This window comes from Nothobranchius furzeri, chromosome 16 (genome assembly GCF_043380555.1).
Source record: "Nothobranchius furzeri strain GRZ-AD chromosome 16, NfurGRZ-RIMD1, whole genome shotgun sequence".
In the NCBI taxonomy this organism is placed as follows: Eukaryota; Metazoa; Chordata; class Actinopteri; order Cyprinodontiformes; family Nothobranchiidae; genus Nothobranchius; species Nothobranchius furzeri.
The window spans coordinates 35,460,771-35,476,680 of NC_091756.1; positions in this window are offsets into that span (position 1 = coordinate 35,460,771).

The window sequence follows — 15,910 nt, forward strand, 5'->3', positions numbered from 1 at the left end:
ATTTTAAATAATTTTCTTGAGCCAGTATGTGCTAAAATTACCCTTTACAGTGTCAAAACCTGCAGTTGTCATGACCACACATGGCCAAGCGCTCCACCAATTCTCTCACCTTCACTCCTGATTGCAAATCCGCAGCACCTGTGCACACTGCTCCACCTTACCCTTTAAAATACCTCCAAGCTCTACTCAGGCCTAGTCCACACGTAGCCGGGTTTGTTTAAAAACGAATATCATCCCCTCCAAAAACTTGCATCTACACCACCTCGTTTTAAAAAAAAACTCTGTCCACACGTACCCGGATAAATAGGTTGTTAAGGACATGCCAGACCTGTAGGCGGCAGTACTTCCCCCGTTCTTAACCTCGTCCTTCGTCTGTGGTCTTCCGCAAGGAGCAGTAATTCCGCTTGCAAAAACAAACAAGCAAAAAGCGCTTGGACAATTGATAAAGCGAGCGCAGCTCTGAGGGCATCCATGCTGTTGGCTAGTGTAAACATAGGTCGCACACGTGACGTCAGCATTTTATGTCGCGGAAAGTGACGTTGCGGGCCTTAAAACTCCGGTTTTGTCTGTCCACATGCAGACACCCAAAACGGAGAAAACGCAGATCTTCACTTTGGCCGGAGTTTTTAAAAAGATCCGTTTTCGTGTGAAAAAACTCAGTTTTCATGTGGATGACAGGCCAAAACGTAGAAAAATATCTACGTTTTGACAGATCCCCGGCTACGTGTGGACAGGGCCTCACTTTCTCATTTTCACCCGTGAACATAGTGGCATGGAACCTGTAGAGAATAAGCAATTTCAACCGCATAAACAGGCTGTTCTACCAACTAACGAGGCTGTTAATCCCTCAATGATAAGATCCAGACCTGAAAGATGGAAGAAATGCTCAAAAGCTGTTGTTGAAAAGAAAAGTAAATAAAAACCCAGGCTTACCTGACAAATCTTTTAAAGGAAAAGCAAGACTTACCTGGACTGCCAACTGAAGAGATCCTCCCGTCATGCAGACGATCCACTAAACGTGAGTTCAAAAAAGAACTACTCATAGACCTACATCGCTGGCATCCGTATACACGATAAATGGTAAGTTGAAGTTTGGGTGTCCTAATATAGGCGGAGAAGTAAGAAGTTGTTTGTTTTCAAATGCTGATTGACATTCGGGAGTCCAATTGAATTTTGCTCCTTTCCTTTTCAGGGCATTCAATGGCTTGGTGAGGTGAGAAAAATGAGGTACAAAGCAGTGGTACCAACCTGCCATTCTAAGGAATCTTTGTAGTTGTTAGAGGTTGTTTGGAACAGGAAAGTCTTGTACAGCTTAGATTTTTTTTCTTCATCCAAAGTTATTCCTTCTGAGGAAACGGTGTGGCCCAGAAATGTCATGAGTGTGGAAAAATTGGCTTTTTTCCATGTTCACAGTGAGGTTAGCTTCATGCAACTTGTCTGATAAAGCTTGAATATCCTGTTGTTGACTATACTGTATGAGGAAGAGTAAATGATATCATTAAGGTATACAAAACAAATGTTTCCTTTGAGTTCTCCAAGGACGATTTCCATCAGTCTTTGGAATGTACCTGGTGCATTTTTTTTATCCAAATGGCATAACTTTAAATAGAAATAATCCGATGGGGCATACAAAAGCAGTTTTCTTTGTCTTTGGGTTCCATTTCAACTTGCCAATATCAACTATTGAGATCAAAAGTAGTGAATATGGTTGCTCCAGCGAGGAATTCCAGGATTTCTTGAATGTTTGGGAGTGGATGAGTCTGTGTGTGTAGCAGCGTTGAGTTTACGGTAATCTACACAGAAGCGTATAAACATCAAGCGATCAATAAAGCAAAAAGGTTTAATGAAAGGCCACGTAGGCCCCAGATTATCGCATTTGACACTTCAGTGTGGCGGGCCACAATGTTGGACTGGCGCTGGAGTCTGGTTCCAGCGTGTGTCCTGCAAGTTTTAGATCATGAACACAGCTGATTTAATTTACTGTCTAATGTCCTGTAGACACTAATGAAGGCTGGGAGACATTTCAGCTGTTAAAGGTGTTAAGATGAGCGCAACATGAGGAGATAAGTAAAATTTCTGGTTTGACCACAGAAAGTTAATAACGAACACTAGGGGGTGCTAAAAGCAAGCAAAACTGAAAAGTTTGCCTTTAAAGCAATGGTCCATTTAAAAAAAATTAAAGTTCTCGTTATGTTATTTTTTGCTGCTAATGAAACAGCAAGGTTACGAGACTTTCATATTTTTGAATGATTTTCTTGAGCCACTTAAGTATGTGCTAAAATAACCCTTTAAAGCAGTGTACTCACCCTGGTCCTGGAGTGATGATATCCAGCATGTTTGTTCTGCTTCCACAAGAACAGTTTCTTCTCCTCTGCGGTCAGACTCATGAATGACAATCCTAGGGCTGCCCACTCCAGTCGCTTGGTTTCAGTCACATGACCCTATGTTGCGTTTGCACCTGAAATGTTCCCGCTCTGATCAGTACCTACTGTCTTGGATACAGTAGCTGTTTCTCTAATAATTGTGTAACGGAATTGAAGTGATGTAACTATCTAGAGTTGTATTTTAATACACTGTAAGTAGATCACTTTTTATAAACAGAAGAATAGGCTGTTTTTATCATCAGGGAGTTTAATTAAACACTCTGTATTGACTTTGAAACAAGAAAAGAGAGAGAGATGGGATCATTTGAGAATCTTTAATTTCGTAATTATAAATTCTAAACAATCTACCAGGACTAACTCTGTGATGGATGAAAATGGATTTGGATGTTGTGTTGGTGCGTGTGTGTGTGTGTGTGTGTGGTTGGTTCAGACTCTTTAGGATGACGTCATTGAATCTGGTAGTCTTTGTTATGACTAGATATCACGAGGCTTATAAAGTGATGACATGAGCCGCTATTTTGCCGTGTACGTACCCAGTGGGGGCCTTCCAGGTAGATCAGGAAATGCCAGGTCCAAGAACCTCGGATGTACGCTGGAGCTGTCGGTGCAGCGGTCGCAACGTTTCAAAGCCCGTCTGGAGGGTCGACCCCGGTACCGTTCGGCGGCGTCAGCAGGTGCTCTTATTTTGAAAGGACGTCGTCTGGTTGTTAAACGACGAAAATCTCCAACTTCACAGTTCTTAGTTTAAAGAAGAAAACACATCTGGCCAGGCTGTGCTTTTCTTTAGGATGACGGTGACTAGAACTGAAGTCAAAATGGAACTGACTTAAAATGGCGTTGCCTTGTTTTATATCTCTGAATTGTTGATAAGTTTCAGTAAACGGGATTGGACACTTTAAGTCAACACCAGATTCTCTTGCGGCAGCCGAAAGCTCTGATTGGTTGGAACAATGTGTCATGCGTTTCTATGGAGATGAGGATCAGTATGTCTGTGCAGTAGTCCTGTTTTCATTAAACATAAATCATGACATATTTATTTCACAGATCATTCACTTGATTATTGTTGATCAGCATCTGTTTTGCTTAATAATTTTAATCACAAATAAAGTACTTTGATTAAGTAAAGCTTCTTCTCCTCCTTCGGACTCTTCTCCTGGAATGTAAACAGTCTGAGGAACACCCGACCTTGGTTTTTCTACACGGGTGTTATTGTGCACAGGGGGCAGCTGTGTGGAGTTGAAAATAATGAACTTCATAACCTTACAATTGCCACATTATATTATTTTATCATGATTATATTCTTACTTCCTATAATTGTTTATCTCTTATTTTTATCTTTCTTTTTGCACGAAGCACCACAGCAATTTGCTAATGTTGTGATTTTTCGCACACATGGCAATAAACCCTTCTGATTCTGATTTAAAATAAAATTTGTATTCAAATATGTGATGGACAGCAGTTTTACATTACTGGATGAATGGTTAGCATTATTTAATGTGTTTGTAGATACTTTAGTGATTTATGTAATGGGTGGTCCTGGAGTGATGGCATGACTGAGCTCAATTTTCCTTTAATTTATCAATTGTCTCATCATAATTCTCAGCACAGTCTTTATCTCTTTATTGTTGTTTTTGATCTTTTGTATTTATATGTATACGTTTGTGTATAGTGCAAAGTTTCCACAGTCAGTGATGGGTTGGGCCATGTCGTCTGCTGGTGCTGGTCCATTGTGTCTTTTGAGGTCCAAGGTGAACATAGCTGCCTACCAGGAAGTTTTAGAGCACTTCACATTTTCCAACAGGACCTGACACCTGCACACATTGCCAAAGCTACCAGTACCTGGTTTAAGCACCATGGTATCCCTATTCTTGATTGGCTAGCAAATTCTCATGACCTTAACCCCACATAGAAAGTATATGGTGTATTGTGAAATGTAAGATGCAATACACCAGAATGGAATTACTGAAATAAATCAACTTTGTCACTATATTCTAATTGTATGACCACACACACGCACACACACGTATATGTGTGTGTGTGTGTGTATATGTGTATGTGTGTATATGTGTATGTGTATATATGTGTATGTGTATATACGTGTGTGTGTATGTGTGTATATATGTGTATGTGTATATACGTGTGTGTGTGTATGTGTGTATATGTGTGTGTATATGTGTGTATGTATGTGTGTATATGTGTGTATGTATATGTGTATATGTGAATATATGTGTATATGTGTGTATGTATATATATAAAAATATATATATTTTATATGTGTATATTTTTATGTGTACATTTTTCTATGTGTATATTTTTATATGTGTATATGTGTATATACATGTATATATATATATATATATATATATATATATATATATATATATATATATATATATATATATAAATATATACACACACCTATATATGTATAAAATACGCACACACACACATATATATGTGTGTGTGTGTGTGTATATATATATATTTTATATTTTATATATGTGTATATATTTTATATATGTATATAATATAGCAAAAGTGAAAGACAGATATTTTTGAGCTAGTTTCCTTGTGTGTGGTCAGATGTAGCTTCAAATATGTAAGTAAATTTTATTTATATCACAGACATAGAATCACGACGTGGTTCACATAGATAAAAAAACTGTCATAAAATCATAATGATCTCAAAACATAAATAGGTTAACATAAAAAAAATAAAGTCAGAAAATCATAATGAAATTGATGTTTTAATATTCAGCAATCTTTATTTTTTTGACTGAACAAACACCAAAGGGACAGGTTTTGGGAGGGGATGTTGGATGGGGTTGGGGAGGGGGGTGGAGGGAGTGTGGAGCATCCTATTGATCAGATCTAGGATGACACAGTTCCCATAGAAACATCCGGGTAAAATGAGCTTTGGGGCGTTGACAATCAATCCAGACCATTATGCAAAATGACACAGATGTGTTCAAAGCCACAACACTAACCTGCTTAATTGAAACACTGACATCAGGGGGACAAAAAGTTTCTTTTGAATTGTGAAATTCAACATTTAAACTAATATTTCCAGTAGAAACAATCTTTTACTCATTCGAGTTTAATTTTTTTATTAGAAGATAAAATGAAAAAATGAAACAAAACAATCCTCAGAAATACTCACTGATACAAGACTGGTTATAAGTACATTAGCTTAAATCTTTACTGGCTACTATATACAAGACAGTGTAGGTACTATTCAGAGCAGATTGGTTTAGGTGCAAACACAACACAGGGTCATGTGACTGAAACCAAGCGACTGGAGTGGGCATCCCTAGGATTGTCATTCATGAGTCCAACAGCAGAGTTTAGTTCAGTTTCACTCCTGGGGCGCTGGGAAAAGCACCCTTGAAATGCAGCTAAACAGCCAATCACAATTGGTTGCTAGGGACAACTGGAAATTTTTGGGCCAGTCAGGATCCATGAATTGAATGCCTCTGGAGCACTAGCAACAGCACCCCAGTTTACAGAAAACAACTATGCTGGAAGGTGCTGGATCTCATCTTTACTCTTTCTGTCTCATCCTCATTCACACACACTCACCGTTGGTTTAATATAGAGCTAAAATTCATAACTATTGATGTAAATATTGTTTATTTGTTCTCCTTTTATGGGAGTTTAAAACAGCATTTGTAATTGAATTTCTATCGTGTTACTGCTTTCTACTGGCCAAGGTGAGTATTGCGCTTAGAGATGCACAGCTTTGAGCAGATGATTGAGACCCACAGGATTATTGCTTGCAGTTGCTTTTAAAAGCTCACACAGTAGGCTTATGTATTTATTTGAGTATAACAATTATAGTCTTCTTTATCTGAAATTAGAAAATTAACTTTCTGTTAAACTGCTTTTTTGTTGGAGGGAAATGAACAGATGTTTTTGGAATTATAGTCAGTTTTCAATTGTTCATTTTAATGATTATTATGGACCAAGAATATAATACATTTCACATATAGCCCTTCCAAGATGTTTTTTTCACCAGCTGCCACTGGAAGTACCTGTCCTGTATTCAGAAGGTTCAAATGTGTGCCCTGCTCAGTATGTTGCAGTCGTGTCCTGGGGCAAGACGTTTCACCCTCCTTACCTGTTGGTGGTCGTCAGAGGAGGAGCCTGTGTTTGGCCACCTTGCTTCTGTGAGTGTGGAAGGGAGTTCAAAGCATGATAACTGTCTTTTTGAGTTGCATAATGGTCTATCAGAGAGAATGTTGCTCATCTTTAAATAATGCAGGTTGTTTTGTGTCTAAGTGACACACAATGTTTGTACAGGAAATAATTTTTCTAAGTAGCACAAGTCCATTTCCTCAAACACTGAGTGAGATGACCCCTCAGGGCCAATGGTCAAAGTGTTTTCAAGAGGCTGAAAGCTGAAATGTATGCCCCATCCACACACGTCCTTCAACACATTTGCATTTTAACACCTAGACTATCCTCAAGTGAGCGGCCAAACAGCTGAAACCCTTCATTTGAGAAGAACAACAAACTTCTGTTCACACATTTGTGCAGCACTGTTGTCATTAGAGCAGAGAAGATGAAAAATCTGTCATCAGGTTGCACAAAAGCAGATCTGGGACATATTTTAAAAGCTAAATATAAAGTTTAATTCCTGCTCATCACCACCAATGTGTTGGTGTCTGCTCTTGAAAGGTCTACACGGAGTATTATACACATATAGTCTTCAGGGGGAATGAAATGAAGCTACTATCTTACAAGGCAGCCAGACTCTTGCAGAAGTTGTGATAAAACCATCATCCAGACCCAATATTTGTATATTATGTGAAGTTTGTGGTTGTTCTAAAGTACTTCTCTTTCAGTAATATTGTTGCATTATTGGGTATTTGTTTTGTACAAAAGCTAAAAAATGTAGGATAAAGAATGATGATTGTTTGTAAGTGATCTTAAAGCACACAGGCTGAACCATAATCACTGTCCATGATGGAACATCTGCAACAAGGTTGCCCCCTGCTGGCCTCTTCGGACAATAATATAAAATCAAAGCCTCACTTTTTTCGATAAAATTGTTGCTACTCTTTGGTTAAAGAAGAAACCCCCACAGTGCTCCCTGAAACAACATGAAACTGGCAAAATCAGTAATCATGATAAAACTTTTACTACTAAAGTCAGCAGGTGAAACTCCAATATTGTTACAGAAAAAAAAACTAGCTGGATGCAGCAAAACTACTTTGGCCATGGGAGGATGTTAAACAAATGTGTGTCCTGTAGCGTCATTAAATGTAATGTGTTCAGAGAGGTGTGAGAGACTTTTAAACAGAAAGTAAAATTACTGGCCAAAAAACATTTCATGCAGCTTCTGATGATTCAGAAATCAGTGCCAGGTTTACGTATGAAAGACTATGAATACAAAGAGGCTGTATTAAACAGCAAAACATACAGGAAAATGATATAAAAGACTAACTGAATAGTATTTTAGGTACATTAAAATGAGGTGAATTATTCCTATAAAACACAATAAAACTAATTGAATTGTTCAACAGTCCCTCTGCAGGTCAGTGATGCACCCACTGAGTGACAATGGCAGCCAGGAGGTGCCACTCCCTTTTTTTGAAACCTCAAACTTTTCCTGGAAACCATAAATGAGATTTGCTGACAGAGAAAAGAAGAACAACACAGCAGTGACCACCGATTCTGGGCCCGACCTGTTTACGGTGCAGGTTTCACCCGTTGGTTGGCCTTTGTTCGGAGTGAAAACACACTAGGAACAAAGATTTCGGCCAGACTTTTGCCTGCATGTGTTCCACCTCATTCATCTTGTGACACCTCGCTCTGTCTGACCATTTCTGATCACAATCACACAGCAACCGTCAAAAAGTCATCTCAGGGCTCTTTAGGGCCAAATATTTTCTTTGAGCCAACAGGGCGGGGACTTTTCACGCTGTGACAAGTGTCTCCATTTTTTGTTGTGATTCTGTCAGCAGAAGCGTGAAGACATCAGTGGACTAAAACATAAACACTCTTTCAGGAGAACGTTTCTTTCTGCAGAACCAGTATTACCATCATGTGATATCTCCAGTATTTTAGCATGTGACCAAAATGCACATTTAACTGTGTGGTGCATTTTGGAACAAAGTGGGGCGACAGTAGCACAGAAGTTAAGTGCTCGCTTCATAATTGGAAGGTTGCAGGTTTGAGTCCCAATCAGTCTGTTGCTGTCGTTGTGTCCTTGGGCAAGGCACTTAACCCACCCTGCCAGCTGGTGGTTTTGGGGGGGACTGGTAGTGCCTGTGTACAGCAGACACGCCTCTGTCTGTGCACCCCAGGGCAGCTGTGGCTACAATGTAGCTCATCATTACCAGGGTGTGAATGTGTGTGTGAATGGGGGAATGACTGATTGTGTTGTACAGTGCCTTGGGGTGTTCCAGGACTCTAGAAGACACTATCCATTACAGGTCATTTACCATTTACCAAATAAACAATCTGATAGATAAATGATAGTATGATTAGTTTTAGTACTTAGTCAGAATTGAGCCTTGATAAGAAGATAGAAGAAAATGTTAATTCTAAACTATAATCAGAGAATAAAGCTTTAAAACCAAAATATATTATTAAAATAAACTTTAAAATGTAATAAATTAGCCCAACAACAAATTTGCATTTTTTTTGCTCAGTCTACTTTAATGGTAAATTCCTGACATACAAAATTGTAATTTCTCTTTTTAATAAAATCTAAATGCTTCAAGTAAAATGATTTCCAAGGGTAAAGCTACCACTTATGGCCAGTTTAGTTATTTTACAAATTATTTACTCTAACTGTCACATGGCCAGATGCTCAGAAAACTCTGACATTTCTTCAATGACCAGGATCTGTTTTTCATAAAAACCTTTGCTTCTTCATTGTTGTTTTTTTATCAGTTACATTTTTGGTACTGAAGTATGATTACAATTATTTTACTACCAATTCCATGAAATTTTATGCATGAAATCAATATTTTTAGTGCTGGACCTTTGTTGCCAAGACTGCTGCAATTGGTTTTGATATGAAATTGACACATTACTGCTTGGAGTTGGTCAGAATTTGTACTTGTTTTGTTGTGGTTTTTGCCCACCTGCCTCTTGAAGACCTACCACAAGTCCTCAGAAATCTGGGGACCCAAACGTTTGAAAATGTTTTAAAATAGTTAAAACGCTAAATGCTCCATGGCTCTGCGCCCCATTAAGACATTGTTCATCACCAAATTTCTCTGTGGTTGGAAGGAGCTCCACTCAGCAGATGCTTTGGTACCATCCAGATAATAGTGATCCCAGGATGTTGGCACTCATCTCTTGCTTCTCTAGATGTTACATTTTCTGAAACATCCCATATTATTGGAAAGGGGAGACCTGAGTGCTCCAATTCTTAAACCTTTAGAAAAGTATCTGTCTGATTGATTATTTTCTTTGTTAACCTGGAGGCAAGTAGCTTCTTTGCTGCCCTTCCTGACATCAGGCCATCCTGTAAAAGTCTTACATCCTTACTGTGTGTGCAGATACACTCATGCCTGCTGCCAATCCTGAGCAAACTCTGCCCAGGTGGAGCCCCAATGAGTCCTGGTGCTTGTTGAACTTCTTTGGGAGTTCTTCACAAATCCATAAAAATTCATTTTTGAGTGTGAGTTCATTTTGATTGGTGAAAAAAAAACCTTCAGTTTCAATTTACCAGATTTTTGAGGCAAAATAATAGGAAAAGTAAATACAGAAGCATTAAACATTGTTACAATAATATTAGCCTATTTTGCAAAACGTGTTCATCTCAGTTTCACCGACCCTATATTTGGATTTGTTTTGAATTAGGAACTTTTTAGCAGCTTACTCAACACATTCTCACACCCAAAGCATCGAAAAATGACACGTGTGACCAAGCGTCAAAATATGACGATCAGAGTCGGGAGATGATGCGCTGTCCCAGAGCGTCGGTATCCGACGCCTGCAGTTACATGGACATTTGACCAAGTTGTGCCCTACTTAACCTTCCCCTCACCCCCATTCCAACATTAACCAGCTTGCGCATGCAAAACTTAATTCAAAATTACTGAGTTAAGGTTATGATGGGGGTGAGGGGAAGGTTAAATCGCTAGAGAATCGAGGTGAAATGTCTGTGTCACCGCGGGCGTCGGATACGGATGCCCGCAGTGACACATGTCCTTGCGCTAGGGTTGTCACGGTATGAAAATTTAACCTCACGGTTATTGTGACCAAAATTATCACGGTTTTCGGTATTATCGCGGTATTTTTTAAACGGTGTTGCATATGTTCAGAAAGCATTGATAGTCCTGTTCTACACAAACTGAAATAGTTTTGAAAAGGTTTAACAATGTTTATTAAACCTAAAATAACACAAAGCCTTAGCAAAAGTGCAACTTTTCACAAGTAAAGGAACAAACAGCTTATTTTTCTGGAACATGTTACAGTAGTCAGTGCAGGTTTAAATTATACAAATCCAAACATTCAAAACATAAACAATATGTAAACAAATCAAAGAAACACCACTTGTTTTCTCATATACTTGTTTTCTTCATTATCAAAATGAAAATCTAAAACTCCAGTCCACACTTGACTTGAGCACTGTACAAGTCAACCTTAAAAAATATGTATTTAAAATAAATATCCACTTTAAACAAATTACTAAAATAACTACTACACTATGTAATCAAATCCAAATGTTCAAGTATAAATGGCATTGAATAAGTAAACAAATCAATGACAAGGAACTAATTGTATATTTCTCTTCATCATCAACAAATAAGATGCTTCATCCAGCAACAGGGTGTCCGTGACACGGTTTAAATGCTGGCAGAGGACGCTGCGGCTGCAGCATATAGTGACTCGTTGCATTCTCCCTCAACCAAAAGTCCTCACGTCATGCATTTAAGCTAAAATGCTGATGTTAACTTACCTTGCACCGGCTGTGGAGACGTGGGTGATCGTCACGCAGATGTGCCATGAGATTCGAAGTGTTGCTGCCTTCTGCAGACACTTGTTTCCTGCACGTTCTGCAAATGGGATAGCCGTCTTCTATTAACTGTCCCTCAGCATTTTTCAGAAATCCCAAATATGCCCATACTTCCGATTTAGTCTTCTTTGAGGGCTGATGGATGTCCTGGGCGCTGCCGTCGCCTCCTTCGGCCATTATTTCAGCTTCAAAGTTTTGGTGCCGTTGCAAATTAAAAAGTGCGTGTGCGCGCAGCGGGAACTTCAGCTGTAGCGACGGTGGCTGGTAAGGGTCATCGCGCCGAAACCGCGGCCACGGTAAACCCACCGAGATAATATAGTTTTTTAAAAACTGGACGGTTATTTTTATTGTCAACTTTTTTACCGGGGTTTACCGCTATACCGGTTACCGTGACAACCCTACCTTGCGCATCCTCTCCCAACGCGCTGGGGAACCCTGATCGTCATATTTTGATGCTTGGTCACACGCGTCATTTTTCGAAGCTTCCTAGTCCCTGCAGAATGTGCCCTAGTCTGGACTGACTTCCACTTCAAAGTGAAAAAAAGAGAAATTTGCAAAACAGTAAATCTCACAGAGTGAGTGTTTTTGACAGGTTTCCAAACAAATTGAAGGTTAATTGTTTGAATGTTCTGGGTAATGGACTCTTGTTGTTGTCATAAACAAATCCAATAAGGGCTGAAGGCAAAACATGTTTTCTGTTCGGTATTGTCCCTCTTAAGATAAATTTACGTCATTAACATCAAGGAGAAACTCATCAATCACCATCAGATAGACGCTAACACCTTTTGTGAGCATTCTACCTGTAGCAACAGGTTCAAAGAGAGGTCATCTTCAGTAAGATAGCCTTTTATTTCAGCCAATGGTTAGCCAGAGAGAGTACCCGTGCATGCTTGGACACCATCTTTCTTGTTCACGTCCAGATGGAGGCTCAGGTCTGGGAGAACCATTGGCTTTTTTAGACTCTTGACCTTTACAAACACTGTTCTGGGGTCAATTTACACAGATCATCACACCATGTGAACTCAGCCCACAGTGTCACAACCCATATGATACTGCTGGTGTCCTCTACCATCATTTCATTCACACTGAGGTGTGGATTTACCTGCATGCACTGAACTGTGCAAAGGTTTTAGGCAGATGTGGGCAAAACGCCGTAAAGTATGAAATATTTAACCAATAATATCTCTTGTTGTGTATTTAATCAATAACTGTTCAGAGTTTTCTGTAATGACAAATATTTAAGTCCTTGGTGGCAGTTCTCCAAATACCTTAACAGGAACAAGGGGGTATAGAGGTTTTTGGAATAGAATTTTTATGTTTTTGAGTCCTTATTTCTCTTTAGAAGTTTGTTGTTTTGACCTCAACTTTTATGTGAAGAACACTTCTGGTCAAGCTTCTCCAGGCAGCATGGGCATGTCTGTGACCTGCATGTTTAGTCAGTCCTGCTAAACAGGTATTGGCCATCCATCATATCCATGGCCATCACTATAGCCCTTTTTCTTGTGTTTTCTCAAATTTTGTTGAATTTTCTACATTGAATCTTTAGTTTGATTTTAAGTCATAGCCTGGAAAAAACCTGGCATAGATAATAGGCTGGGAGTATTTATGTTTCATTTAACACCTGGTTAATCTTACATTAGATAATACTATACAAAAATTGTGTTGTTTTATTTGCGGTATAACACTTTGTGTTACATTCTGTTGTTTGAAGAGTATAGGTTGGGTAATTGGATTGATTGATTGATTGATTGATTGATTGATTTCTTTCTTTCTTTCTTTCTTTCTTTCTTTCTTTCTTTCTTCGTTGGTCGGTTGGTTTGGTTTGTTGCTTGCTTTCTTGGTTGGTTTTTTGGTTATTTGGCAGGTTGGTTGGTTGCTTGCTTGGCTGGTTGGTGGCTTGGTTGGCTACTTGGTTGGTTGGTTGCTTGGCTGAAAGGCTTGTTAGTTTCTTGGTTAGTTGCTTGCTTGATTGCTTGGCTGGTTGGCTGGCTAGTTGCTTGGCTGGTTGGTTGGTTGGTTGCTTGGTTAGTTGGTTGAATGCTTGGTTTGCCAAGAACCTTAAAAAAGTTCAAATTTAGACACAAAATGGATGCAGCATCAGATCCATTTTCCTCGTATTGTTCCCCGCGTTACTCTGTGTATGCATGAGAATCGGAAAAAGAATCGCAATTCAAAGAAACTGCCTAACAACTTGTCTTTTGTACCCTGGCTTGAAGTCATAATGGACATTGCCTGTGTGGAACTATCGTCAGCAAGGATCAATGCTCAAAAGTCAGATACCACGGCATCTTGGATGGACTTGATAGGAAACCTTATGAGACCACTTACCTACTATAGTGGGATGTACTGACTGGTGGACACAAGAGAACAGCTGGGATGGGTAGCTTTTGAACTGATAAGTTATAAACAGGAAATTTGTTGTTGAATGTTTGGTATGTTATGGTGTTGTTAAAACTTTCTACTAATAAAAAAATTTGAATTCTGAGGACATTTTAACCACAACCCTTTAATATAATGTATTTAAGAATGCATTTTTTCAACATTAACTTTAAAATGTTTTGGGTATTTAAAGTTTTATGTTACGAAACATTCATTTTTGTCATCGACTTCAGGTCTACTCTGCACAAAAGTTCTATATCTTCATACTATCTGTTTTTTTTTTCCAATCCAAGTACTTGTCACGTGTGTGTGTGTGTGTGTGTGTGTGTGTGTGTGTGTGTGTGTGTGTGTGTGTGTGTGTGTGTGTGTGTGTGTGTGTGTGTGTGTGTGTGTGTGTGTGTGTGTGTGTGTGATTCATATGAACATGTGCAACAATGCAGGGTGTAAGTGTACAAATGCATGCATTTTAATGATTTATGTACTAATTTGGATTTCAAAACCTTGTTACATGAGTTCAAGTACCAACATAGTTGAGAAAAGACAAAGTAAAACATTGTTTATAATCCGGCTTTCATATTTGTTGACTGTTTGTATGGATGAATAAGATGCTGCTATTTGCTACAGCTGATTACCAATTCTGCTAGTTTATAAACAGGAGGTGTGCAGGATTTGGGATACAATGGCCACTGACCTGTTGCTCTACTAAACAATGTCACACACACACACACACACACACACACACACACACACACACACACACACACACACACACACACACACACACACACACACACACACACACACACACACACACACACACAGTTTGGAAATTTGTTATTTATCTATAACATCTGAAATGACGACAGACATTTTTTGTCAACACTAAGGTAAGGAGGGGTTAAAGTAAAGTTTTATGAAAATAAAATCTAGTTAACTAATGACAGCACAAAGGACAAACATCCTATAGGAGGTGCCGGAGGGAGGTGGGGTAAGACATAGGTGGTGTTTCCATTTCAGTCTTGAAGTCTGGTTGAAGCTCTGCAGGTAAAGTACTTTTGAAATTTGTCTGCTAGAGACCTGAGGTGCACAAATAGAAATGAATGATTTTAATCGAGAAATCATAAAAACCAACAATTAAATACCTAAACAGTTTATATTTGTAAAACAATTTTAAATGTGTTAGTTTAATCGTGATAAATTGCCACTGCTTTAATTACGACCTCTGATACAACTACAACAAAAAAGGAAAGTATAACTTTAAAAATATTTCTTTGTAAGTCTTTCAAATGTTGGATGAAAAAGATTTAGGGTGCGTAATTCACCTTTTAACGCCTAAATTTGTTTACAATTATAAAAATTTTTTCACTTGTGGATTTTTTTTCAATTACATGTGGTATTTAGGTTGCACTTGTGGCGAATGCAGATTTGATGCAAATTTGATGCAAATTTGCGACAACCGGCGTTAAGGGGTTAAAGTAATATTTTAGGATTTAAACCTTTTATTCACCCACATAAATATCAGAAAACTGCTGTGCCAGGAAAAGAAGAAACTAGATAGTTTTTTTAATAGAAAAAAAAACAATAAAAAATATTTATGTATACTTGCATGGTCAAACTGTTGAAAAAAAAATACAATATTCTATAAAATCCAAGGTTTTTTGAGAGTTAATTACTTTGTATAAAAACTTGCAATATTGGGTTTTATGTGTTTACAGTAAATTTTTGTTAATTACAGTTTTCTCTCCAAATACGAAAGTGTGAACATGCATATATGTGATATTTTTCTTTTTTTACTGTAAGTTAAATTAAAACTGGGTTATTTGACATATTACTTTTTAGTTTTATTAATAATTTTGTGTTTATTTTTCAAAACAATTTTTTAGATGAGCTGACATTTTTCCATCAAATTATTTCTACTTTTCTTCTTAATCCCATAATCTTGCCTCTAACAAAAATTAGATTGTTTCCATTTAAATGATCATTTCTAGCAACAATTTTAGGCTGAATGATACCCCTGAAACAATATTTCCACCCCAAATTTTTTTTATTAAGTTTTATTTACAGGTGAAGAGTCTACATGATGAAAAGCAAGAGGATGCTAAAGCATTTCAGTGAAGATTAACAGGCCGGCTGTAATCCTTGACTCTGTTGTCCACTAAACACAGACATA